A 25,946-nucleotide genomic window follows, 5' to 3' on the forward strand; every position below is an offset into this window, starting at 1 on the left:
AGGGCCAAAATGAACCAGTATGGTGTGGGAGCATGACAATAATCAGGCACCCAGAAGTAGATGGTATGACTGCAAGTTGCTCAAGCACAGGAGCCAAAGTTTAGGATAGTTATTGTACTAAGGCATCAGATCCCAGCTGGTCTGATCCCCCTGGATTGATTGAGTAGCCTCTTACACATTGCCCAAAAGGTAGGCAATGATTAATAACAATAAAAAAACACAAATATGTTAATGCTAATTATGGGAGCCAGCATGCTGTTTGGATGTTAATCTAGAACTCTGGGAGACTAGGGTGCAAATCCCCACTCAACCATGGAAACCATCTGAAGTCACAGTCTCTCAGACTCAGAGGAAGGCAGTGGCATACACCCTCTGAACAAATCTGGACAAGAAAACCCTATGATAAATTCCCCTTAGGATCATCATAAGTCAGAAATGACTTAAAGGCACACAATAATAACAGATATTCTAATTTATGTCCATAGATGCACACGTGGCAACAATAACTAATATTGAAATAAAAGTATAACGCATTCCATTATAGTGGCGAAGACTGTGACCTGGTCACCATAGTACTTGCCTGCCCCATCCTCTGGCCAAGCTGAATGAAATAGAGTTGTGCTCGTCTTACAAGATCATAAAATGTGTATCAGCAGATTTGACCTTTAGAATTTTTGGAGACAGACACAAAGCTATTAATCTGTATTTGTTTAACTAGAAGCAGCATTGTCTCATACTTGATTCGGATCGAAATTACTGTAGTCAGCGAATAATGAATGATTCCTGCTTCTGTACCACGGTGATCTTTATGTTACATGGCCAAGAGCAATGCCAGTGGTGATTGTGAGTGTTTGGCACATTGGAAATGGGTACCCAGTGTTTAAATTACTTTCCCTAATTATTTGGTTGTTCTCGTTTCATTCTTTTTCTTACCTCCCAGGAAAGAAAAGTCTTTTTCTTTGACTACAAAGTCTCTGTTGTAGACCTGTTCACAATTTTCCCTCCTGCAGACCCCATTCCTTAACAAGCATTCCCCTTAAATGATTACTGATAGAATGTCACCAAAAAAGATGAATCTCCTGATACAGTCTAGTCTTTCCATCGTCTTGGGGAGTTTCTGAATCCTTTTGTCAAAGACTCTCCTCTTCAACCAGGTTCTAGAAATAATAAAAATATATATTTGCTGGAAATTAAAGCATCAATGGTACAGCAAGGGGACAGGTGGCAGCACCTAGTGTTTTCCCCTTGTCCCCGCCCTCTCCAGATTTATATTACTCCTCTCAGGTTACCTCCTCCTCCTCCTCCTCCTCCTCCTCCTCCTCCTCCTTCTAGCTAGAGATACAAGCAGAAATATGAAATCTCCACAGTGACTTCATCCATAGGCTTATAATAGTAATCCACTGTAGTGTTAGTATAAATATAAAATATTCTTACAGATCTTGCTGCAAAGTCCAGAAACACAGAACTTAACAAACTTTTCTAAACAGGTTAAGTACAGAAATAGTAACTTGTAGCTGCGTAGTCAGTGTTTCATATGAGGAAATTCCCTCTCAAATCAATAAAACAAAAAGCTATGATTTTTTTCAGTGGGGCCAAATGGGGGGAGGGAGGAAGGCCATAATCACATAGCGAGAATTCCAGATCTAACCAATAAAGTCAGTAAGAAATTACCTTTTAAAACAACTCAACCAAATGTTGTAAAGCTAGGTATTGTGTGTGTGTGTGGGGGGGGGGGGAGCATTGGAAGGCCACAGTCATGCACATAGTAAAACCAGATCCTGGAGTATATCACACGGGGCTTTTTGGAACTCAGATCCGGGGTGACTGCGGGTCCACAATACGAATGCACATTATAACGTGAATGTGTTATCAGATGAGATTCCTTTCTATGGGTGCTCCTTCTGTGGCGCTTCTGCAGTGATTCCAAAGTGACCCCTCATTTTGGTAAAATCAGAAAAAAGTGAATTCACAGAATTCGCTTTCAAGCTCACTTCAATTTCACTTCGAACTGGGATGGTGTGGAAGATCACTCCGATGTCGCCCCCCCCTTGGCCCCCTGTGTCCTGCTCCTCCATCCCCCTCCTCCTCCTTCATGCCATCTCATCCTCTCTGCCACTCTGCAACCTATCCCAAAATCCCCTGTCTTCTCCTGCATCCGAATCCTGGCTCCAGTGACCCCCTGTGATCTATCCCATCATCCCCTGCCTTCTCCTGCATCCAAATCCTGGCCCCAGTGACGCCCTGCCACCTATTCCATCATCCCCTGCCTTCTCCTGCATCTGAATCCTGGCTCCAATGACCCCTGCAACCTATCCCATCATCACCTGCCTTCTCCTGCATCCAAACCCTGGCCCCTGTGACCCCCTGTGACCTATCCCATCATCCACTGCCTTCTCCTGCATCCAAATCCTGGCCCCAGTGACCCCCTGCGACATATCCCATCATCCCCTGACTGCTCCTTCAGTCTGATGAAGGATGACAGCTAAGGAGAGGGCAGGGAAGGAGGACAGCATCCAGACCCCCCACTGAGTATGTGCAAGGGTCACAATTTGGATTGTTGAATCCTCATGGTATGCACTGGTGTGGTAACACAATTTGCTCTCACTCCGCTTTGCATGAATCCGCATCACGTGACTTGCCATAGATTCGATTCCCCCTCAGTTCAGAAGGGCAACAGAAGGGCAACCAGGTGTGATAAAACATTCACGTTACAACGTGAATTCGCATACCTAAACCAGGAGTCACCCCGGATCTGAGCTCCAAAAAGCCCCGTGTGATATACTCCATAGTCTGATCTTGAAAGCTAAGCAGGATAAACCCTGGTTAGTACTAGGATGGGAGATCAGTAATTAAGACCAGGTGCTGTAGGCTGTATTTCATAGGAAGGAACTGGCAAAAACACCTCTGAGTATTCCTTGCCTCAGAAAATCCTGTGACAATGATGGTGAACCTTTTAGAGACCGAGTGCCCAAACTGCAACCTAAAACCTACTTATTTATCACAAAGTGTCAGCATGGCAATTTAAATGAGGTTTTAGTTTAGAAAAAACAACTCATACGTTAACATCTTTTGTCTTAAAAGAAAAACACAATAACAGAATTTTCAATTATATAAACAACTTTTTATTAAGAGGTAAAAGTTTGCATTTGGCATGCTTTTGAACAATTAGTGTGTTTTTTGCTGTTGTATGCATGCTGATAATTTGTCTAACCTTGGCTCATACTTTGCAACTTTGAGAGCAACACATGCAGCACTCAGGTCATCTATTAGTCTGTTTCTGGTGTCACATTTGATGTAATGCAAAGCTGAAAACAGATGCTCTCAAGCATAGAATGATCCAAACAAAGTAAGGAAAGCAATCCCAAGTGCTTTCATGACTTAAAATTATTTGGTAGAGAATTCCACACTATAAGGATTTTATTTTTAGAACTATCTGTGCTGGCTTCTATCCTTCTATCCTCTCAAGTGTTTCACACAGGTTATAGAATTTATTTTTCCAGATACAGCTTTCTTGACATTCCTATAGCTCCATTTCCAGGTTTACTAAATCTAACCAGTGTAAGGAGGAGAGATCAAGTTCTTTGAATTTGGCTTTATTTGGAGAAGTAAGAAAACAGAAAAAGTAAGGATTGTCTCCACCTTATGGAACTATAAAAACCTGTTACTAAAATTCACCTTTGCAGCTGATACAGTGCTAGAAAATTCTTTGTACATTTTCTAATGGCTTGTAGGATTGTCTGCAGACTTGGAAAATATTTCAGCTGCCCACTTTCAAGATCTCTTTTAAAAACCTTCAGTTTTCTCTCAAATGTTTTCATACTATAAAACATCCTTTCTGCTGTTTTCCCTGTACCTTGTAGTTGTTTGTTCAGTACATTGAAGTGTAGTGCAAAATCTGTAAAACACACACACACACACACACATGAGGTTGGTAAACCAGACCATCAGTGACCTGTGGATATTCCTGCCTTTTTTCATTCATAAACAGCCTAATTTCATCCAAGCAGGCTACAGATCTCTCCAGGACTTGTCTTCTGCTCTGGACATTATTGTACATAAGTAAACAATTACACTGTGTCTGAACCTCCTCAAGAAGTGCGTGAAACTGTCAAAAATTTAGACCACAAGCCATGGTGTAATTCATCATTTTTGTGACAGTTTTTAGGACATCGTCAAATTTATTGCTGCTTTCTCTGGCACAAAGAGCTTCTGGATATATAATATAATGGAAGTGAATTACTTGATGTTTTGTTTCTTTAACAAAGAACTGTATGAAACCAGATGTTGCCCCCACCATAGAAGGTGCCCCATCACTAGTAATTGAACCTACATTTTTTGGTCTTATGTCTTGTGACAAAAACGCCTCCATCACAGCATTGTTGATATCTATCCCTTGGGTTTGTTCAGGCAAAGACACCAATTTCACCAGCTGTTCTCTCATGATGTCACATAACGCAAAATTACAGCTGACCTTGCATGATTATTTATATGGATGATATCACAGGGGAGGAATGCCTCCCAATTTTGAAAAAAAAAGGAAGTAGGGCCAATTTGATAATGAATGCTATTACGCGAATGGTTGTCAAACGCACAGAAGAACACAGCGCCCACCCCAAAGCCAAAGTAGTGCAAATGCAAAAGAAATTATCATATGAGTACGTACCCTTCCTAGTCTAGAGTTCGAATTAGCATCCCTGCACATGCGCAGTGAGGGCAGAATCGGATCGTGACCTTTTTACACTTCCAGCGGGGCTTGCCTCTGGTTCCCATTGTTTTGTTTCACGTTATTTGTTCATTCATTACCCTTTATTTCATGTTATTATGCAATTCACATTACTTGTTCATTCATTACCCCTTATTTCACATTATTTAAGCAATTCACATTATTTAGTCATTCTTTACCCTTTATTTCATGTTATTTAGGCAATTCATCAACTCAAAATCAGTCCAAAGCAACCTTGTACTTGATTTGAGTGTTGAACTATGACTCTAGAAGACAGGGATGGAATCCCACTAGGTGACCTGGTGCAAGTCACATTCTCTCAGCCTCCTCAGAAAATGGCAATGGAAAACCCCACCTGAATAAACCTGCCAAGAAAACCCAAAAAGTGGGGTGGGGGTCTCTAGATAGTTGTGTGTGTGTGCGAGAGAGAGAGAGAGACTGTGTCTGTGCCTTTAAGTCTCCAGCTATGGGGGGAATGGGGGGAGAGAAGGAGTCCTCCCATTTGGGAGAGCTTGGCTGCAGCCAGGTTGTGGGGGGCCTGGGTCCTCTCTGGTTCTCACCTGGCCCATTGGGAGCCCCATTGAAGGCAGTGGCGCTGCCTCCTTGCCATGAGTCAGAGGAGGGGGAAGGGGAGGGGAAGCTGGGCAGGAACCAGAGCTGGCGACTAAGGCTACATCCACACTGGAGAAATAACCCAATGATGCACCACTTTAACTCTTTGTGGCTCAAGGCTATGAATTCTGGGAGTTAGAGTTTGTTGTGAGTCCACAGCGATGACCCTGAGGGGAGGAAAACAGACCCCCATTCCCTAGGCTGCCCCACTCCATCATCCCCCCTCAAGTAGGAGGAATGAAGGAAGGAGAACATGGGGCTGTTTAAAAAAGGAGGGATTTTAATATTTTTTTGAAGCCCCCCTGGCCCTGGAGGAAGGAAGGGAGGGAGGGGACGAGGCAAAAAGGTCCGTGAGGGGCACATGGGGCCAGGAGCAGGGCAAGCCCCAAGCCCCCTGTTTTGAGAAGAGAGGGAGCTTGCAGGACATCTAATGGAGAGCCTTCCTCTCCCCCCCCCCTTTCCTGTCAAAAACAGCTGTTTTTCCTCCCAGCTGCCAGGGAAGACCTAGGAGCCCCGGAAGCCAAACAAAATGGAGGATCATGGGAATTGATGCAGGGAATACAAGGGCCACAGCAGACATGCATATCACACCTAACAACACAGTGTTGAAGTAGCATGTGAATTCCCTCGTTCACCGAATTTATTTAAGTGTGGATTGATGCGTGATTGCATTCAGGATGACACTGGATAACCTTTCATGCAATAACGTGAATACACATGATTGCGTTCAGGATGACACTGGATTATACTTCCAATTTCATTTGTGTGATATCATCCTATCTGTGCTTTCATCCAAGCACATGGAGTAACAGGTTGCCTTTTGTAAGTCAGTGGTGAGCTGCTGGCTAACTAACATCACTTGCAATGTGTTGGACTCGACCTTTAACAGTATTTCTGCTAAGAGGTATCTTACCATAGACTCATAGAATCATAGAGTTGGAAGAGACCACAAGGGCCATTCAGTCCAACCCCCTGCCATGCAGGAAATCTCAATCAAATCATCCCCGACAGATGGCCATCCAGCCTCTGTTTAAAGAACTTTAAGGAAGGAAGCTCCACTACACTCTGAGGATGTTTGTTGCACTGTCAAACAGCCCTTACTGTCAGGAAGTTCCTCTTAATGTTGAGGTGGAATCTCTTTTCCTGGAGCTTGCATCCATTGCTCTGGGTTCTAGTCTCTGGAGCAGCGGAAAATAAGCTAGCTCCCTCCCCAATGTGCCATCCCTTCAAGTATTTAAACAGGGCTATCATATCACCTTTTAACCTTCTCTTCTCCAGGCTAAACATCTCTAGCTTCCTAAGTCGTTCCTCATATGGCATGCTTTCCAGACCCTTCACCATTTTAGTTGCCCTCCTTTGGACACACTCCAGTTTCTCAACATCCTTTTTAAATTGTGGTGCCCAGACTGGACACAGTATTCCGGGCGGGGCCTGACCAGACTCACAACTCTTTAAAAATTTTGAGAACAAGAGTTCAGTAAAACTAATGAACCCACAGTGAAAACCTGCCTTACCCTAAGTGCTTCCTTTGGGCTGCTGGGCAGAAGTGTGGGTGATGTGAGAAATGTCCTCAGGTGTGCATGGAGAGGGACAGGGGAGCAGCTTGGTCCTGCGTCCCTCTGGCTTTCTAGTAATGAACTCTGGCAAACTCTGTGCTGGAGCAACAGTGTGCATGCCATAGGTTCACCACCACTGCCTTATGAAATGCATGGGGTCATCTTAAACTAACAGGCAACTTGAAGGCACGTACACATACAACTCAGATAGTTACCTGCTACCTATTTGTGTAACTTTGGATTTGAAATGTAGAGCTCCTTAGAGAGGGAATGGTAATGTGGGGGATGGAGGGGGGATGAAGAGAGAAAGAGGGAGATAGAGAGAGGAAGAAGAAAGAAAGAAAGAAAGAAAGAAAGAAAGAAAGAAAGAAGTACTGTAAGTAAGTAAGTTGGTTGTCCCTCAGTTAAATGTTCACGGGAAGACTCACAACCCTTTAAGATTTTTGAGAAGTAGAGTTCAGTAAAACTAATGAACTCACAATGAAAACTTGTTAGTGTGATAGCCTTCATTTCTCAAGTTCAGTGTTCTAAGTAGCAGATCAAAGAATTACTTGAGGTCTAGGTCCACCTTGTTAATTCTCCTGCATTTGAATTATAAAGGAGATGGCCAATTCCAGCTGGTAAGACTATTGCTACAAAACAGTACATACATAATTTGAAATACATACTCAAAAACAATGTACAAGGAGTATGTTTTCTAAGACTAGGCAGAAGGATGCCAACTTACCAGAACCTTTAGGGAAAAGGTTAAGTGATACCAAAATGTAGGTAATTTGTCACAGTCTCACTGCATTCACTGACCTTCAGCAAAAACCAAAAGCTTCCATGAAGCCGCCTGACCAAGACAGGCAAGGGGAAATTTTCGCAACAGTGGAGTCCTTGATTTACTGATATTTGACAGCTAGGAGCTGCAGCCAAGGACTGTAAGAGAAATTAAGGAGAGAGAAAAACACACAGAACTGAAGGCTCAAATAAGATGTTGTTGTGAAGTAGGACAAAGTCTTCCAATGGCCTAGAAGTCCTTGATTGTTGATATTACAAAATTACAAAATAGTTCTGTTACAAAACAGTTTCAACAGTGCTTAAACTATTTCATACTTAGTATGTGTTTGCATTTGCTCAGAAATGAAAATTGTGACAGATCATTGACCATTTATTTTATAACATCTGCCAAGGCACTGGAAAAGCTTATCACAAAGGATGCACCTAAAAAGAGTCGTGATGCAAAGCTGAGAACAATATAGATTCTGGAGATTCCATAAAGCAGCAGTAACATCTAGTCCAGTGGTTCCCAACGTTCCTAATGCTGTGACCCTTTAATACAGTTCCTCATGTTGTGGTGACCCAAACCTATTAAATTATTTTTGTTGCTACTTCATAACTGTAATTAAATAGGTGTTTTTCAGTGGTCTTAGCCGACCCCCTTGAAAGGGTCATTCGACCCCCAAAGGGGTCCCGACCCACAGGATGGGAACCACTGGTCTAGTCCATTCAGAGCGATCTGGGAAGAGTGACCTGTTCATCCCACAGCCGCCTTTGGGGTGGAAAGGATAGAGGGACAGGAGAAAGAGGAAAGGGTGGTGCAGTTTGAGAGGGAGGGAGGGGGTTGCAAAGAGGGTAGGGCCCCATTCCCATTGGCTTATAAGGTGGATCAAGAATCGAATTATGGGTGCAACGTTCCCATTTGAGCGCGCATTCGATCCTCATTGCGCCAATTTCGTTCCCATTGGAATTCAGATCTGATCCCCATGTATTTGATTTTTCCTTGGAAAACCCAAATCAGTGGTGGATAAACCAGTTTAAAAAGGGTGCACACTATTAGAGGTTTTTTCTGTGACTCCCGAGTCCTATTCGGGGCAAATGAATGGGAACGACAAGGGTGTCTGCTTTGGGAACTTGGGGATGGGAGGAGCAGTGCTGAAGGGGCTGGCCTGGGGGTGTCACCTGCTTGTTCTCTTTCCTCCATTACCGGTGCCATTTTCTCCCATTCACATAGCCTTTCCCCCGGTGGAGTGGGAAGCAGGCGATCGCATGTGTAGACACATTTATTTTTTTAAAAAATTAAGCTTTCGATTGCTTAGGCACTCTGTCAGGTGCCCAAACATAGCAAATTGCTACACTGACCTCCAAACACAGTAAACACATTACGCCCCCTGCAACCTCCCCCTTGCTCCACATTCATAGATTGACGTGTGAGGAGATCCATTGAACACCATTTTAAACTATTATTTTTTCTTTTTTTTTACATGCCTGCTCGATCGCCCCCAAACAGCCCAGGGAGCAATGGGGGAGGCAAAGGAACTGGGGGGGATGGAGGCTCTTTTTTCCCTTTCCCAGAGGGAGTATGGGAAGACACAGGAGAGCTGGGGAGGCAAAGGGATTTGGGGGGAATAGAGGCTCCTTTTCTCCTTTCCCAGAGGGGAAAAGTGCCTAAGCAATTGATTGGCTGTGACATCAAGGCACTTGATTGAGAGCTGCTTTAAAAAAAAGAGGTTCCAGAAGGGCAATGAGAACTGGGAGCAAAAAAGTCCGCTTCAAATTACAATCGAGAAAATTTCAATGGGAACGAGAACATGGGTCAAAAAACCCCAAGTCCGTTTGCCCCCTTTCGTAATGGGAACAAGGGACCAGATTCAAATACGACTCGGAAAAAAAATCTGACTCAGAATCACAGCAATATAAGCCGCTTTTTTGCCTAGTGGGAATGGGGCCTATGAGATGGGATTGCAGAAAGGGAGAAAAAGGAAAGTACTTCTGTTTTGGACTTGCTCACCTTCAAGGAATGCCTATTTCAAGAGAAAAAGAAAACTTCCCCCAGTCTTGCCACAGATGAGCTAGAAGAACAAATTCCAGTTAAGGTGTTCTATGAAATGTTTTTAGCAGGAAAGGGAAATGGAAGTTTTCCTGGGAAATTTTTGTCACCTCATGCTTTTTCTTTAAGACAAAGTTGTGGTGAGAGCCAGTATGCTGAAGTAGTTTGGGTGTTGGACTATGACTGCAGAGATCAGGGTTTGAATCCCCACTCAACCGTGGAAACCCATTGGGTAACCTTGGGCAGTCACACTCTCTCAGTCTCAGAGGAAGTCAAAGGCAAGCCCACTCTGAGCAAGTCTGCCAAGAAAACCCCATGACATATTTACTTTAAGATGGGAAAGAATTGAAGGCACACAACTCACGAAGTTTACAGTATGGTTACTGCTATCAAGAATGTGCACCTCAAAAATAACATATATTTTTAGTTACAGGGAAGATCCAGACTCTCTGCCCTCCAAACAATTTTGGTAAGTCCATTCTGTATGAAGAGTAAGTAGATAAATTGTTAAAATGAATTTGGTCTAGGAAAAACATTATTGTGTAGCACTTGATTCCAAATGCTGTGCCCTTCAGGGAAATCAAAGAAGACAAACAAAGAGATTAAGAACTGGGATGATTAATTTTATTATTAATTAGGCTGTTGATTTATTTATGTAGCAATTGATGTGCATGGTTTTGTAAAGGCATGTAAGAAGATGAGTCTTACGCCCCAAGGCTCTAATGATCTAAATTAGATATGGAAAAATGTAAAGATCTATGTAGGTCTATGTTGATGGAAATATTTTTCTGCCACCACAGACCCAGGCTGGGGTTTAGAGGACAATAGTTAAGGGGATGCCACACGATCTACTTTAATTTTCTTCCATTGACGGGAGAGGCAAGTGAAAAGGAAAGCGAACAAATGTCAAGTGGGGACAGATAAGCTTCTTAAACAAGAAGAGCAGGGCAACTGGGAAGAAAGGCAAGAAAGAACTGTGTGCCCACTTGGGCCAGATAAGGAACTCCCTGAAAAAGATGTTGAAAAATATGGAAATTTTGGCAGTATCTCTGTTGATGAGAAATCCTGTCAAGGATTCTCAGGCCCCTCTGTTGTGAAAGTGAGACACCAAATGCTTTTTTTAAAAAAATGTGTTTTGTGCACAAAAATGTGTCTAATGTCTTTGCCTTTTGGGGAAGCTAACCACCAGCACACAGCAGGCTGATGAGCTGATACTTCACAAAGTTGCAAATAACCTATCCAAGGCATCTACCTTTTAATAGCTTATGGAACAAGGTGGCAATTATTGTAGTTTTTAATTTTGTACATTAACAGAAATACAGAAACTCAGTGTTACAAATGCATACATTCCCTCTGACTCTGAGGGGAAAAAATCTTGCCCTCTCACAGTAAATAGAAATTGTTTTACACTTTCTCATTTAGCACATGATTTACATCTTAAGGAGAAAATGAGGCAGTATTGTCCAACTCCACATCATACTGACCCAAACAACCAGTAAAGCTCAAAAGAATTTATTCTCTTGGGAAGAGGAAATTTGTGCCTCTGTTCTCATCGTGCCACTTCTAGGTACAAGAATCATGTTTCAAGTTTCATTTTAACCCCCTCTTCTACATTGCAATGACAGTGAGCTTGGTAAAGTAAATCTATAGAAGCCCGAGAAGGCAAAGTTGCTACATGTGATGGTGGTGAACTGAGAACATGGCCACATAGCCATGTTTCTAGAACATGGCCACATAGCCTGAAAAACCCACAAAAAACTATGGATGCTCATCATGAAAGCCTTCGACTTCACAGTGGTGAACTGAAGCTTGGAAAACATTACTTCTTTTTGGTATACAACTCACAGACTCCTCTAGCCAGCCTGGGAGTTAATAGACCAAAAACAGCCAACTTTTCCAAGCTGTGATGAAACTTCAGATGGAGAACTGATTAAAAGAAGGTGGGTAATGTAAAGGTTAAATGAAGAGATGAGACCAGCATTCAAATACCCGATTGGGCATGGAAACCCACTGGGTGACCTTGAGGAAGTCACACTCCCTTAGTTTCAGAAAAAGGCAATGACAATCTTGCCAAGAAAATCCAATGATAGATTTATCATAGGGTTCCCATAAGTTTGTAAGTGCACATCACCACCAAAAGGTACTTAGGCCAGAGATTTCTTTGCTTTTTTATTTTGTTTTCTTTTGTTTTTAATTTCATTTCTCTCACCCTCATTCTCACTCCTAAATGCCTCTGGGAACAATGTTAAGTCATGCTAGTGCTTCCTCAATAATGTGTCTGGGCTTTTGAAAATCACCAAGTCACAGACTGAAGCTTTTTGCTGCCAAAGCGGGGGCGGGGGGGGGGGAGTTTTCTGTTGTTGATTTTTTTAAAAAACAGTATCCTGGGTAATAAAGAAATGGAATGCTGAGCAATTATAGCATGTATAGGTTATACTGAAGCCAGCATAGGGCTTTGAGCACTGGACTACAACTCCAGAGGCCAGGGTTTGAATCGCCACTCAACCATGAAAACCCACTAGGTGACCCTGGGCAAGTCACACACTCTCAGCCTCAGAAAACACCATGATAGGGTTGCCTTAGGATCTCCATATGTTTAAAATGACTTGAAGGCACACAACAAAAATGATAGGCCATTTTGAAAGAACAGGACAACGTTTCTACAAAAATTCTCAGTTTCTTACTTCAAAAGTAAAAAAAAAAAAAAAAAAACAAATCAGACTCTAACCAAAGGTACAACAGGATAGTGGAGGTAGGGAACCTAATAGATCAAGGTGTATATATGCCTACAGGCCTTATAAGAGCAGGAGAAATAATCTTGTAGAAGTTGTTCCCAGTTTGCTTGAGGAAGGAAAATTATTGTATATACTCATGTATAAGTGTAGAAATTTTGGTCAAAAACTTGACTCAGAAAACCTGGGTTGACTTATCCACAGGCCAGTCTAAGTACTCTAACTCTTTTCAAAAAAGGAACCATCTCCTGGTGAAAGATGAGAGCTTAATCTATCCTTGGATCACCTAAAAGAAGGACCAACCCCCTTTATTCTCTGATCCATCCAGCCTTAGGGTGAGCACCAACAGTTATGCCTGCCAGGATTTTGTGAGTTTTTTGGCACTGTTTTCCTTTGGTTCATCCATTACACTCTTTGTTACATGCCACTAGGTTGTACTCTTGACCTATCCACAGGTCATACCAAAATCCTTAATTTTGGTCCTAAAACGTCCTTCAACTTATACATGAAGTCAATTTACAATCAGTATATTCAGTAAGCTCCAGTTCTGCTGAGGAAGGCAATTGTAACATTTGTTAACCAAAGCAAACAAAACCAGCTAACCTCATCTGAGAAAATGAGTCTCCTCTCTCTCAGTCAAGTTTCCCACACCTAATTTGATAACTGGAGCACAGTGACCAGATCTCACTAGCCATTTGAGATAAAAATGTGTGTGTCTATCTCCTCAGGGTTACTCCATGTTCCTTGTTATTAGCATTCCACTACCATTCCACACCCTCAGCAGGCAATTTCCTGCAGCATCAAATCGGTGTATCCAATTTCATTCTGAACACTGTCCAAATAACAGTTGATGTGACAAAGGCATACCAAAACAGAGTACACGAAAACTGAAGCTAAATAAATTCATAGTAGAAACAAGAAGACATGGTTATCAAAGGAGCAGAGGAACATGTTGTCAAAATGAAGTTTCTCATTCCTCTTACTTGATAATATAATAGCCCAAACTGGTGACTTTCCCTCAAAGAGGTTTTTTTTTTAATTGTATGAGTTTAAAAGAACAAATAAGAAGACCCACAAGAGCAAATAAATGGGTCCTTGAAGAGATCAAGCCTGAAATTTCCCTGGAGGCAAAGATGACTAAACTGAGGCTGTTGTACTTTGGCCACATCATGATAAGGCATGAATGATTAGAAAAGACAATTCAGGGCCCATACAGACAGGCCAAAATAAAGCTGCTTCAAGTCACTTTGGAGGTCTGCTGTTTCAGTGATGCATGCGTCCTAAGAGGCCAGAAGCCACACCAAAGCTATGTTCCAGTCCTAAGGACCAGAGTGCAGCTTTGGCACAGCTTCTGGCCTCTTGAGATGTGTGTGCCATTTAAATAGCATACCTCCAAAGTGCCCCAAGGCAGCTTTATTTTGGTCTGTCTGTACGGGCCCCCAGGTGGAGGGAAGTAGAAAGAAAGGAACTCCACATGCTAGGTGGCTGGACTCAAGGAGATCACGGATATGAATCTGCAAGAACTTAGAAGAATAGTGGAGGATAGGGAGTTTTGGAGATGTTTCATTCACAGGGTCGCCATGAATCAAGATCAACTTGAGGGTGGTTAACTAGAACAACATGAATTAGTTCAAGTATGCTCTCTTTCTGAGAAGGTATATACAACACACACTAACACAGAGGATTCTTCCCAGTGAAAATGATTTCTTGGATCCAGCAAAACAGGTTTTCTGCTCTTGCAGGACCAGCCACCACTGCCCTCACACTGACTTTTCAAACTTTTCAGAACTTTGGAAATTTAATTGCCTTCCCTGACACTCATGACTTACCCAAGGCCACCCATGAAGTGGGCTTGGGAAAGTTATTATCCCTTAAATCCCATTACGGCAATGGAATCTGAACTCTGCTCCTGAGTTCAACCCAAACCTTCCCTTTTGAAGGAGAGACTTATGTTGCAAGCCAGATTCAGTAGTATATGCAAGGGACTCAGGGGAGGAAATTACAGGAAGGGAGACTGGCTAACCAGAGCAGACACACTGTTTTCTTGCTACACCAGGCCAAATCCAGCTGGTATTTTCTTTCTCCTCTGACTCACATGTGTGTTTTGCATGACTATAGAAGGAGCAGTCAGCTCCCAGGAATCTTAGCAACAGCAGCAGGAATGGCCTCCCCTGGAAAGGCTTTCAGCAACAGCTGAAGCTGTGATGACTCAGCAGCAGCCTGGTTCCCTCTGGCTGCTTGCTGATCCTTGGCAAGTCCAAGTTCTCCTGACTTCCCTTGTTTGGGTCAGTGATTTCTTGCTGGCACCAGCAGATACATTCCTGGATCCTGCTGGCATTGGCATTAAAGAGCAGCCAAAGGCGGCCGGGGGGGGGGGGAACGAATGAGCAAACGAAAGAAAGAGAGAAAGAAAGAAAGATTGTGACCATTGTAGCCAAAAAACATGTTTTCCTTCCCATCTTGTTTGCTTTAAAAAAAGCCCAGAATAATTAAAAGTAAAACTTTAAAATAAAATTACTTGCTTTAAAGGATTATAAAATAACAGCAAAGGTCAGTCAACATCAGCATGGGACAGAGACACGGCATGTTGCTGCTGGCCTGTGGAAAGCAAAACAACACATTGCTGTCAGGGTGGGCTGGGGACACAGCATTGCATCACTAGAGGGTTTGTTTATTTGGCTTAAAATAAAGTCTACAACTGTGGCCTTTGGCTTTGTGGTCTCATTTTTCTGCCTGGCTTAAATTACCGACTAGTGGAACAGGTTGGGTTGGTCTCATCAATACCATCCTGAGAGGTTTTGCTTTTACACCATTTTGTCGTATGACTGTGGAATTGTTAGATACCAGCTGTAGTAGGTGGGACATTTTATTTACATACAAAACACAAGTTTTTGTGGAAGTGGGGAACATTATTACACATTACACTTGATTTTGTACCCAGAAGTAAGAATCTACAATTCATTCATAAGCATACAGTGAAAGGTGAGAGTGATTTTAAAAAATGGCTTCCCATCTTTATAAAATGACTTTCTTGAATGACTATTACAGTGCAGTTATAGCACTCTGATTCCACTTGATTCCTGGTTCAGTCCTATGGAATCCTAGGGTTTGTTCTTTGGTCAGAGACACTAGAGTTTTCTGCCTGAGTGTTATAAACACCCCTCCCTAACCTAGTGTGGTGTAGTGATTTGACTAGATTGGAGTAAGATACTAGGAGACCAGAGTTTGAATTAACCTTAGCTATAGGAACACACTGGGTGGCCTTGGGCAAGTCATACTCTCTCATCCTCAGAGGAAGGCAAAGGCAAACCCCCTCTGAACAAATGGTGCCAAGAAAAACCCATAATAGGTTCACCTTAGAGTCACCATGTGTCAGAAATGACTTGAAGATATGCAAGAACAACAACCTTAAACTGAAATCCCAGGATTCCATAGGATGGAACCAAAGCAGTTAAAGTGAAATCATACTGCTGTAACTGTGTAGCGTGGAAGGGCTCTTAGTACAGGCTGTTTGTGATATAAAGTCAAGTACCCTTTTCAGAACAAGATAAATTCACCCACACTGGTTCATTACTAGCAGCTAACATCTCAATCTTATGCGTGTTTACTCTAGAAGAAAGCACCACTGTGTCTAAATGGCTTTCCTCTCAGGAAACTGTATACAGGACTGGAGCCTGAAGATGTTTAGAGTCTCAGCATGTCTTTTGCTGTCTTCTACAGTATCTTTCTAGGTAGCCACAAATTCTTGTAGAGATCCCAGGAACATTACCTTTTTTGGATACAGCTCCCAGAATCCCACAACCAGCGTAGGCAGTGGCTACGGGATGCAGAGAGCTATTGTTCAAAAAATAACATTTTTTTAGCTCCACATTTATAATCAGGAGGGAAGAAGGAGGTCTACCATTTCGTTCTGTCACTTCAAATTGGAAAGGCTAGTGGGAATCCAAAATCAGAACAGGAGCCATTTCTACTATAAGTCGGGTTGCGAGATTAATACCTGGAGAGGGCTCATGTACCTTTGTGTAGATGAGGAAATTACATCAGATGTTGCTTGACATGTAACCAGGTAACAAGCAGCACCTGCTGAAATTCCCTCGTCTATACAACCATAAAAGGTACAGAAGCAATTGCCAATTTTCACTCTGGAAATCCTAACTCTGGGGATCCAGCAAGGGAGAGAGGATTTGCTCAGGAGACTTGTTTGAGATAAGGCTGCTCGTATATGCATGTGCACAATCTGTTTTCTTAGCTGCAGCCATGGAGGCCTCACCTCCCAGTCTCAGAAAACTCCTTCCTCTGGGCGGGAAATGAATAAAGCATAAATGGGCTTGGAAAGAGCCAGGAAAAGCCTAGCTGTCCCCTGGCTCCTTGGCAATGTCCGTGTATAGTTACAGTTTAATCTTGGAAATGTCAGACAGCTGTTCCCAGTTGCTAGGAGACCAGGGCACATTATGCAGATGTCCGGGACCTCAAATGTCTGCCGGAAATTGCAGCCTGCAGTTGTGTGAGGAGAGACGCACATTTCCCTGTCTGGGGAGCCCAGCAGGAACCCGCACTCTCCTTCCCGCCTCCAAATGCACACCCTCCACACACACAGTCACACAAATAGCCCACAACACTGAAAGGCGGTGGGTGCGGCTCCCCTGGCAGTCAGCTCAAATATATTCCAGAACCTAACACCATCTGCAAAAGAATTCATAATAAAACATATCTTCCCACTAAACATAGGCGAGGAAAGCAGGCGGGTGTACATGTATGTGCAGTGCAGCAAAATTCTGCAGCAGAGCCAACTGCTTGCAGAGGCTGGAGGCCATTTTCCCAAACAATGTTTCAAATGTATTTTGCATTTTCCCTCCCTGAAATATGAAAATGAGAGCTACGCTAAGCATTCACTGTTAAAATAGCTCATTTCCAACATCTGCACCTCTCATTCAATGTAGTCTGGTGACTCAGATGTCAGTTGGGTAGTGAATCTGCCCTGTTTTTTTGTCTGAATTTTGAAGGAGCTATCCAAGGTTACAGGAATAAGGAAATGATCTATTTGGAGGAGAAGGTTTGGTGCCTTGGATAGGTCCTTTAAAATTCAGACTAAAACCCATAGCACTATACCACTGACATCTGAGCCACCAGCATTATCTAGTTGTCCTTTATTTAATAGTCTTAAAAGAACAGGGCATTGAAAATGATGTCAAAAACCCTGGAAGGAAATACCCTGTAATCCACCCTTCATGAACATTAATAGCAAGTGGCACAGTCAATTCTGCACACTGGCTATGAATGGTGTAAACAATAGAGCTTGGCAAAGTTACTTCCCCCCCCCCTTTCTGTTTTGGCAGAACCCCAGGCAACTGAGGCTACTGACTATGCAAGATAAGGGATTCTGGGAGCTTTTATTTACTTACTTACTTACTTACTTACTTACTTACTTACTTACTGTATTTATACCCCACTCTTCAGCCCAAAAGGCTCTCAGGGCAATTTAGAGATAGTTAATTAGCAATTCCCTGCCCTCCAGCTTACAATCTAAAAAGGCATGACATAAAAGGAGAAGGAAATGGCAGTGAGGAAGGGGAATAAGTCCAGCGGGTCTTCTCTCCCTCCGAGACCTGGACCATGGAAGATGGACTGGGGAGAGGGCTTTTTTTCTTATTTTATAATCCAAAGAAAGCAACACTTCTCATGCTGTGGAATGGTACACTGTTCTGCAAAATGGTGTAGACAGTTTCAAAAGAGGAGCAGGCTGGATTTTACCAGCTGCGTGTTCCTCTGACAAGAAGTGCATTATTTATGAGACTCTAGAAAGGCTTTCCTCTGAAGAGAGCATTCTACTGGCACATCAAAGAAATAGCAGAGTAATCCAGTCTTCCTTGACCCTGTGCCCTCCACACCAATCACTCCCGGACAGTATGGCCAGCAAGCTGGCTGGGGAATATGGGGATTATTGTCCAATACATTTAGAAGGCACTAGGTTGAGGAGGACTGCCAAAACTGTGTGCTAGAAGAAGGAATGGATTTATACTGCTCTATCAATAAAATAGCCACCATATCCTATTTGCACCTGATGAAAACATGGTTAGAGAGCATCAGTCAATGATAGCTATATGCCACTTGCACAAAGAAGGAAAGAGAGAGAGAATACAAAGCAGGGATGGAATTCATCAATTTCAGATTGGGATCAAATTTCACTTCCCATCTCCTCATGTAATTTGCGCAGGAAGAAAATCAACTGATACTGCCAGTGCCCAGGCATTCATCTAGTCTGAATCCCAATTGCAGTACTCACTAGCACCATTTTAGTGTAGCATCAGAGCCCAACACATGTAGGCAAGGAAGGAGAGTTCATGCAACCCAACATCCACCAGATTCCCAGAGCAAACACCCTGCAAACATCACACACACAGTTATAATTGCTCCTCTCATAGTGTTCCTAGTGTTCCAGTCCCGCATAAGAGGGAAAGGACCCTTTTGCCAAAGAGGAAAAACAACAAGGGGATCTAAAGAATCATACTGGCAGCAGTACCTTCCAGTGGCTCTTCATACAGGGTTGGGAAGCAGAAGATATGTGTTCAGGCCACAGTAAGGGGGCACATGTAAGAGTGAGAGTGAGACAGAGCCAGAAAAAAAGCCAGCCACACAACAGGCAAAAAGTTGTGAGCTCCTGGAACTCAAACCCACACTGTAAACATCTCAGAGCACTTCCTAACCACAGTAGTGCACAGGTATCTGCTGCTCCCAAAACTAGGACATGGAGCAGTGTGGATTCAAACTACAGAAGGGAGATTTCACCTAAACACTATGAAGAACTTATGGAGAGTAAAAGCTGTCTGAAAGTAGAATACACTGCCTCAGAGTTTAGTAGTCTCCTTCTTTGGAGATTTTTGAACAGAAGCTGAGTGGTCATCTGTTGAGGGTGCTTTGATTGTGTATTCTTGCATGGGCAGTGTTGGCCTCTATGGCTTTTGTGGTCACTTACAACTCTATGAGTTTATCAAACACATAATGGGCCTTTTCCTTCCCAAGTGCCATGTCATGAACCAGTCACAATTGCTGGGAATTCACAGACTGCCAGAGGAGCCATAGTCAACTGGAACAACTCACCTTTTGCATGATAGCTCAGGTTCACATTCAGGATGCAACCTCAGATTAGACAGAGGCACCTCCTACAAAGGTGAACATAATCACATATTGCTCTAGGCACATTGGTGTACGGCACTACAATTCAAATATTATTCACTCCAAAGTACCAAGATGCTTCATGGCTAATTATAGGCTAGCTGGGAGGAGGGTTAGCTGACCTCTCCCTGTTTAATGGGTACAATGTAATAAAGCCCAAAACAAAACAAAAAAAAACATGACTAGAGCAGACACCAGGGCAGCAGGGCAACATTTATAGAGGAACAGGAATATTTCAATTAATAGGCAGTATTACTGATACTTTCTCCTGGTTCTTTAGCTTTTTACCAAAATCTTGATAGAATTCCTGATTGTGTATTTCCTTCCAGAACCCGGCTTGTGATTGCTGCCCCGTAGTTCCTACATGCAGTTACCCAAAGAACAGGGGGGTGGGACTGGAGGCGGTCAATGTTACTTCAAATGTTGTGGAAATTATCTTTTGCAAGAGGCTTGGGTAACCTTTGGACCTTTTGCACCAGTGTATACCAGTGTTAACTGGGGAGGATTCCAGGCTTTTGGTGAATTAAGAGAGTTTAATTTAGAAAAATGCAGAGTGCAATCACACACACACACAAAGATAGTGCTTCAAACAAGCACTACAAACAGAGCTAAGCAAAATGGAAATATGGAAAGGGGATAGTGGAGTTTTAGGGGGTTGCAATGGGATTATAATTACCTTTTTGATGAGAAGACTGTGGAAAGCTGGAGTTGCTCAGACTGGGAGGTCCAAGGGTGACACAGAACAAACACAGAAATGTGGGGGTGTGTATGTACAATCCTGGGTAACTTTAGAACTCTCCTTTTATACCACATTTCAAATTAAAACCTTCATCAGGCAAAGATGTTAAAAATCATATAAGAGAACATGGCCTGAAAATCATATAAGAGAACATGGCCTGAAAATCATATAAGAGAACATGGCCACATAGCCCCAAAAAACCATATAAGAGATATTAGAATCACAGGCCTACATTCTGTCTCAGGTGTTGCCCTGTTGTCAGCTAAGATAGTACTGAGGGGTTTCAATGCAGGCATCTTCACTTTTTTCCCTCCCCTGCATGATTTTTAGCACCTCTGTTTGCTGAAGAAGCCAGTAAAGATTCAAAAGCTTTCATGGTGCATTTTCTGCCTTTTGGCTGGCCTTTAACTGTATTGTTCTTTTACAGCTTTTGGATTTTCTCGTATATTGTATGTATGACCAACATGGCTACCCCTGAATATGTTTTGCTTAAGCAAAGCCTCAACCGATTGCCTTGAGTGTATATATGCACTGGCCTGGCTGTGTTGGCAAGGGATCTCAGATCCATGCTTAACATGCACAAGGATACAGTAGGTACTCACACAATAAGAAATGGAAAGAGCACAGGCCTCCCACACATACACACACAGCCTGAGCTATGAAGGCTCATCTTTCACATCTGCAGAGTGCTTTTGCCAATATCATGCCAAGGTAATGGTAACTAGGGCAGGGGGGGTGATGGAGGAAGACTGCTGAGGAGAATAAATGGGGCCAGGTAAACAGCACTGCGGTGGCAGTGGCTGCGAGCGGTTGCCATGGAGATGGGACTGAGGGAGCAGATTGATCGATAGGCCTGCGACGCCTCATCTGGCTGCCATCCACGTGCGGCTCCAGAGCCAGAGAATCAAAAAGCCACAAGCAGGGCGGACGTGGCCTGAGATTCGATACGCAGCAGCAGCAGCTCAATCAATATCTTGCTGGAGAGAGAGAGTAATTGGCTCCCTCCCATATATTTTTATTTATTTATTTGCTCGATGGAAGTTGAGAAAGAGATGTGTCCCTAGCCCTTAACCTTCCCTAGAGGTTTGCTCATTTCTCGTTGATGCGTTTGCCTGAATCGCTCTTTTTTAATCCATCCCCCCCCCCCTTTTTTTCTCAGGCAGATTTGACACCGCATTTTTCTGGGAGGCAACCGACATTGTAGAGAACCTTACAGAATCATAGAAGAGTTAGAAGAGACCCCAAGGACCATCCAGTCAAACCTGCCATGCAGGAACTCGCAATCAAAGCACCCCTTGGCAGATGGCCATCCAGCTTTTGTTTAAAGACCTCCAAAGAAGGAGATTCCATTCTCCAAGGAAGTATGTTCCATCCTCAAACAGCTCTTATTGTCAGCTCTTATTCCTAATGTTTAGGTGGAATCTCTTTTCCTGTAGCTTGTATCCATTGTTCCATATTTTGTTTTTCTGTTGAAGACTGCATATCCTCAGCAATAACCTGGTTGGGACTACATGCCATCAGTGGGTAGGACTGAAACCAGCAGTAGACGGGCACATGGTTAAAAATAAGTAGGATCGCTCCCCCTCTCTCCATGAGCTGCCAAAGGACAGCTAGCTTTTGCCAGAGAGCTGGATGATGATGATGATGATGATGATGATGATGATGATGATGATATCTTACATCAAATTCATAGTTACAAATACATAACTACATATCATCCCCTGACCCTTCCTGCCCCCCAAACATACCTTAACAGCCCAAACCACCAACCAATAGAGGTCTATTCTGCTGGCAATCAGGTTACAGCAGGATTGATTGATTGATTGATTGAAATTTTATTTCTATGCCGCCGTTCCCACGATCACGGCGGTTTACAAACAATACAAATACAATACAATACAGATTAAAAAGAAAACAAATTTAACAATAAAAAATACCCCAAATAAAACCAAGCACAACAATACATCATTAAAATCCATCATAAAATCAGTTAAAAATTAATAATCAATCTAAAAATACAATACAATGCATGGTACACAGGGGGAAAACAACCAGGACATGTGAGGGAAGGCTTGACAAAATAAATGAGTCTTCAAGTTCTTCTTGAACGACTCCAGGGAGGGGGATAAGCGGAGCTCCTCAGGGAGAGCGTTCCAAGATTGCGGGGCCGCAACAGAAAATGCCCTTTGCGCCGTTAGTACAAATCTTGTCTTGGGAACGCTCAGAAGATTTTTCCCACCTGACCTGAGTGTGCGGGGCGGATTGTATGGGGAGAGGCGGTCCTCCAAGTACTCTGGGCCCAAGCCATTTAGGGCTTTATAGGTAACAACCAACACCTTGTATTGGGCCCGGAAGTGGATTGGCAGCCAATGCAGATCTTTCAATATCGGTGTTATGTGGCTGGCCCTGGAGCTACCAGTGACCAGCCTAACGGCCATATTTTGAACCAACTGCAGCTTCCGAGCTTGGTACAAGGGTTGCCCCATGTAGAGCGCATTACAGAAATCAAGTCGAGAGGTTACCAGTGCGTGCACCACTGTTTCAAGGTCCCCCCGGTCGAGGTAGGGACGCAGCTGGCGTATCAGCTGAAGCTGATAACAGGTGCTTCTAACTGGCATCCACCTGAGGAGTCAGGTGAAGCGACGAGTCAAGAAGCACCCCCAAACTGTGAACTGAGTCCTTCACGGGGAGCGTGACCCCATTCAGGACAGGTGGACAAACCTCCTTCCCAGGACCGGGAGAACCTATCACAAGGTTTTCTCTGGATTCAGGCTGAGTCAGGATGACATTTCCACCACCCCCTTTGTGCCAGCAATATCCAGTGCAATGAGCAGTGCTGACATGGTCCTACTTCTGTCACATCATAAACTGTTAGTAGGGGAGACTGGAAGCATTTTCCTGCTTTACCTTGATCACCAGCAGAACAGGCATTCATTGCTTGGAGAAGCTGCTGGCTGTTAAAATAGGTTTTGGGGGAAGCACTTGCAGTCATGGGACAATCAGTGGCACAATCATAAACTTGAATACTAAATAGTTTTGAATGTGTAAATCTAGTTCTCACCAGGAATGCCAGTCAATCCTCCTCTTCCTCCTCCTCCTTCTGTATATCCCACTTTCCTAGGTTTTGCACTCAAGACAACTTACAATAGTTGAACATAGCTAATCTGAACTGATCACTTGCAGAAGATTTTTGTATTGTTACTAAGCTGAGGGCTGCATGAAATTTGGCATGGGGCCACTTGCGACTCTCTGGCCACAGGTTGCCAACTTCTGTTATACAAAGGTATCACTAGGGGGGTGCTGGGAATGTGGACTACAATGGGTGAAGCCCCAGAGAGTGCGCCATCTGGTGAGGTGGTACACCTGGAGGGGCTGGCATGACTACCCAGCAGCTGCACTGGACCCTAAATAGGCCCTCCAGAGCCTATTGCACTGTCCCCTCAGTAGCAGTGGCTGCTGGGAAGGACTTGTCCAGCATGGCTGCATCTGCACAAAACTCTGGGGAACTTTCCAAGGGGAAGCATGCCTTCAGGGTTTAGCATGGCTGCAAGCAAGGCATGCAGTCTGGGCAGCCGGGGGAGGGGAAGACAGGTCACACACACCCTGTACCAGCCTCAGCGACACCACTGCCCTGACGTGCACAGTTTGTGAATGGTTATGCTATGATTGCTGCTGTTCTTGTTAAACTTCCTATCCTCTTTTTTTGTGGGTTTTTCAGGCTATGTGGCCATGTTCTAGAAAATGTTCTTCCTGACATTTCACAAGCATCTGTGGCTGGCATCTTCAGAGAATGCTTTGCCTGGAAAAAGTTGGGTGTATATATACTGTGTGAGCCTGGGAATGCAGGAGTGATTTGCATGTGTATGTCTCTTATTATGCACATAGTCACTACTGAGTGTTCTGGGGCTGCCATAGAAATACCAGCCATTGAGCTCCAGAAATCCTACTCACAATGCAGGAAAAGGGACCCTTCCTGTTTTGAGCAGAACCAGACCTCTCAAGTCACTATGCTCCATAGAACACAATTGATATCATCAAAATGGAAGCAAAATAGAAACTCTCCCATTTTCATTTTCATTTCCCCCCTCCCTTGCTTTAGTTCATCACAAAGTATGGAATGAGTAAGGATAGATCAGTGATGAGGGATATCATGGAGTTGTGCAAAAGGCTGTTATTGTAGCTACGTTACTCCTGACAAACTACCGCTTGTAAGGAATTGGGTGCTGGAATGCAGAAGGACAGAAAGAAAAAGAAAGAACAGGGACAGATTGAGAGGGTAGGTCCTCATAAGATGAGGAAAGCAATGAGTTCCAAGGATGAAGCACTATCCTATAATAGGCACTGCAGGATAGCAATTTGTAAATGGCAGCTCCCTGGGATTAATAGGTTCTACCTTAGTGCTGACAAGCTCCTGATTTTCTTCTCCTTTTGTTAGTTTGTTTTTTAAGAAAGGAAGAAATAAGATAGGCCCATTTTGCATCTGAAAAGTACAGCTGAGTGCTGCATATATCCTTGCTGAAGTCAAAAATTAAAAAGTATTAAATCAAGGAAAGGGAGGGCGAAGGCTTCAGTCCTGTCTACCTACTTGGGAGTCAGTCACCAAATGCTACAGAATGTTCTTCTAGGAAAAGATATTTAGAACTGATATGGAAAGCTTTGCTACAGCTATTAAGTGAATTAAAATATACAGTGGGTATAGGGTGCATTTCAATTTCAAAATGGTTCTCTTTCGCCATTTATCTCCAGCACATACATGTTTATTACTGGATGACTGCAACATCCAGTGATGACCTGCTTGTATGAATAAGCTGTCTTAACACCATCAATAAAATGTTCATATCACCTCAAATTTCAGTGCTTTCCAACAGTGTCAGTTTATGTAATATGCTTGTAGAGAAACCAAGAGGTTGGCAGGCATGTGAGAACGTGTCCCCCAAAATGGTATAAGTCCCTTTTCATTACTTGGTTGACTGCTCCCTCAGGAATTTCACCTCAAAGAAAGCCTTTATTATCTTAAATGGGTGTATCAACAGGACTGTGGTTCTGTATTCTAATTATTTGCATTTCTGTGTTCAGTACAGAGATTTCCTTTTTAAAATTTAGATCACATGTTCACATGCACTGAGTTTTGGCCAAGCCAAAATTCTGTGAAGCAGCCCTGCAAAACAATAACACAACACAGCATTGCACAAAAGTTTGTGTGTCAGTTCCTCATTTGTACTGCACTACATTTATACCGACCCCTTAAATTGCCTGGTTTGCCATTTAAGCTAGTAGAATTAGTAGCAAGTGAGTGTTGGAATTAAAATAGCTTTCCCTTAGTTTGTGTCATGCTAAATATACTTATACTCAAATAGCATACCCCAAACCTGAAAAAGTTCTCTGTCCTGAAGCTGAATTTCTGTTGAGGAGACATTCAATGTCAATCCCACAGCGTCAATGAAATCTAAAATTTGAGAGCTGACTTGAGAGCTGCAAAAAATGGGTAACTTCATTCTTTCTGTTGGAAAACATTCTCCAGTAATATTAGTCCAGCAGAATGTAGAAATCTATCTGGTTTGCATGTTTAATTTGTTTTGGGCAGCACTGGTATGTGGAT

General features: G+C 43.1%; 1 long non-coding RNA gene across 1 annotated transcript in view; it reads right to left on the reverse strand.

The window, feature by feature from the left end:
* Positions 1-756: 756 nt before the first annotated feature.
* LOC149314984 (uncharacterized) overlaps positions 757-25,946 on the reverse strand; it is a 35,481-nt gene continuing 10,291 nt past the window's right edge. The window contains exon 3 of the long non-coding RNA XR_016281149.1: positions 757-1,157. This is a non-coding gene — a long non-coding RNA (uncharacterized LOC149314984). The remainder of the gene's footprint in view (positions 1,158-25,946) is intronic.

This window comes from Sceloporus occidentalis, unplaced genomic scaffold (genome assembly GCF_023333645.1).
Source record: "Sceloporus occidentalis isolate IW3139 unplaced genomic scaffold, rSceOcc1.0.p SCAF_4, whole genome shotgun sequence".
In the NCBI taxonomy this organism is placed as follows: Eukaryota; Metazoa; Chordata; class Lepidosauria; order Squamata; family Phrynosomatidae; genus Sceloporus; species Sceloporus occidentalis.